Genomic DNA, 3,072 nt, shown 5'->3' on the forward strand with positions numbered 1-3,072 from the left:
CCCCACCCACCTCCTCCTCCCACCCTTGAGCCTACCCCCTTTGGCCTTGTCCATGGATCCTTTATACATGTTCCTTGATGGACCTTCCCCTATTTTCCCCATTATGCCTCCCTTCCCTCTGGTTACTGTCAGTTTGTTCTTTATTTCAGTGTCTCTGGTTATATTTTGCTTGCTTGTTTGTTTTGTTGATTACGTTCCACTTACGGGTGAGATCATATGGTATGAAGTGGAGAAAATAACTGAACCTGCCTTAAGGAGTGCTGGAGAGTAGTACTAAGACGATATACTTTATTTCTTACTACAATATTCAACTCATAGCCAGTGCCCAGTAAGTATTAGTTCTAACTAAAATTGCAAACTATTTTAAATAATTTTTTCTTCATTCTATATGTTCGTGCCATTTTTTAAATAATTCAAAAATTTAACTCTATAGCATAATGTTTCAATAACTTGAAAATAAAAATACATAAAACAATGTTTCAGTTTAGTAAATTGTTTCTGTATAGCCACTCAACTCTCACGCATGACTATGTTAGTCAGAAAGATAATGACTTACTAAGAAATCCAACATGACTAAGATTGACATGACTGATACTGAGTCAAAATATCATTTCATGAAAAGTTGAACATGGCAGACAAGTTTATTCTCTGAAATTATATGTATCTTCACTAATGGTATTAAACTTATTTATCCATGCAACCAGTGTTTATTGAGTGCCTACTATATACCAGTCCCTATAGTAGGTACCAGGGACACAGGAAGAAGTAAAATAAATTAAAAATCCCTTTATTAGTATTACTTGCTTATTATATGATTAAATTAACATAGGGCCCCATGGATGTGAACTAAGGAGGGTATGATAGTAGAAGGGGAGTACACGTTGGAGAAAAAATGGGACAACTGTAATAGCCTAATCAATAAATTATTTAAACTGATAAGAACAGATCCTACAATTGATCTTAGCCTAAAAGCTAAGAAGTGATCAATAAAATATTAAAATAAAAAACTAACATATAGCACAACTAATGACAGAACACTGAGCATTGTACTGTAAGTGAGACTGGTTAAAAGAGTTTCTGTGGGCCGGTGTATTAATCTGCCTGCGCTGTTATACAAAAATGTCATAGGCTCGATGCCATAAGCAAGAGAAATTTACTTTGCACAGTTTGGTGGTTGGGAATTCCAACATCAAGCTGCTAACTAAGTAGGTTTAATTGTAGGCTTCTTCTCTTGGCTTGCAGGGAGTGTCCATCTTATTCTGTCCTCACATGATCTCTTCTTTGTGCCTTGTAAGGGAGACAGGGACAGAGAGAACTTTCTAGTGTCTCTTCTTGAAGGACACTAATCCCATCATAACAGCCTCACATCCAAGACACCATCTAACCCTAATAACCTTTCAAAAACGTCATTTTCAAATACCATCATATTGGAGGTTAGGGATTTAACACGTGAAGTTTGGGGCAATATCATTGAGTCCATAGTAACAAGGGCCTAAGTAAATTGGAACTGAAATTTTAGATTAAATGCAAGACTCTCAGAAAATCAGAAATGTAGTCATAAAAATATCAGTATGTCTGTAAAAGTTGGGAATATGAAGCCGTGGTTCTCTTGGCCTGGGTTCTGAGTGGGGGCACACGATATTGCTACTAAGAATTTTCCCTGTAGACTTGCCCTCACAGGATCCTCTGGTTTAAATTTATACTATCTCAAGTGTGGACATTTTTATATTTGAAAATTCTGCCAATTGTGTTACAGACAAACTATACTCAATTCACATATACAAGTTTCTCAAGATTAAGAACAATTGAAAATTCTTTCACATTTTCACATACTCAACAATTACAGATTACAGCAGGAAACAAATTTATTAAAGCTCAGATTAAAACATAAACATAAAACAATGCTGTTTGTCAAGAATTTCACCCTATGGTCCCTGGCTACCACCTTTCTATTCTCTACTCCTTTGTGCTCGACTTGTATAAATTCCACATATAAAAGAGATCTTACAATATTTGTTTTTTTCTGTTTGGCTTATTTCACGAGCATGTCCTCCGGGTTTATGAAATTTGTCACATATAGGTTTATGGGTGAATTATAATCTATGGTATGGATACACTGTATTTTATTTTCCATTCATCCATTGACAGACACATTTTTTTCTATATCTTGGCTATTGCTAATAATGCTGCAATCAACATAGGTGTGAAGATATCTCGTCGAGACCCTGGTTTCATTTTCTTTGGCTTTAAAACTAAAAGTGAGATTGTGGATCATATGGTAGTTTTACTTTTAATTTAAAATAGAATCTCCACACTGCTTTTTGTATGTATATAATAGCCGTACCAAGATACATTCTCTCCAACAGTGTATAAGGTTTCACTTTTCTCCATATTCTAACCAATGCTTATTATCTCTTATCTTTTTTAAAAAAATTTATTGTTATTCAATTACAGTTGTATGCCTTTTCTCCCCATCCCTCCACCCCACCCCAGCCGAACCCACCTCCCTCCCCTACCTCCACCCTCCCCCTTGATTTGGTCCATGTGTCCTTTATAGTAGTTCCTGTATTCCCCTCTCCCCACTATCCCCTCCCCACTCCCCCCTGGCTATTGTTAGATTGTTCTTAACTTCAATGTCTCTGGTTATATTTTGTTTGCTTTTTTCTTCTGTTGATTATGTTCCAGTTAAAGGTGAGATCATATGGTATTTGTCCCTCACCGCCTGGCTTATTTCACTTAGCATAATGCTCTCCAGTTCCATCCATGCTGTTGCAAAGGGTATAAGCTCCTTCTTTCTCTCTGCTGCATAGAATTCCATTATGTAAATGTACCATAATTTTTTGATTCACTCATTTGCTGATGGGCACTTAGGTTGCTTCCAGTACTTGGCTATTGTCAATTGTGCTGCTATTAACATTGGGGTGCATAGGTTCTTTTGGATTGGTGTTTCAGGGTTCTTAGGGTATAATCCCAGCAGCGGAATTGCTGGGTCAAAGGGCAGTTCCATGTTTAGTTTTGTGAGGAAATTCCATACTGTTTTCCACAGGAAGCCCTTGGCCCGGGTGCAGGGTC

At 37.0% G+C, this 3,072-nt stretch overlaps 1 pseudogene; it reads right to left on the reverse strand.

Moving 5' to 3' along the window:
* Window positions 1-816: 816 nt before the first annotated feature.
* Window positions 817-984, reverse strand: LOC112320882 (U2 spliceosomal RNA; annotated as a pseudogene).
* Window positions 985-3,072: the final 2,088 nt, after the last annotated feature.

This window comes from Desmodus rotundus, chromosome 8 (genome assembly GCF_022682495.2).
Source record: "Desmodus rotundus isolate HL8 chromosome 8, HLdesRot8A.1, whole genome shotgun sequence".
Classification (NCBI taxonomy): domain Eukaryota; kingdom Metazoa; phylum Chordata; class Mammalia; order Chiroptera; family Phyllostomidae; genus Desmodus; species Desmodus rotundus.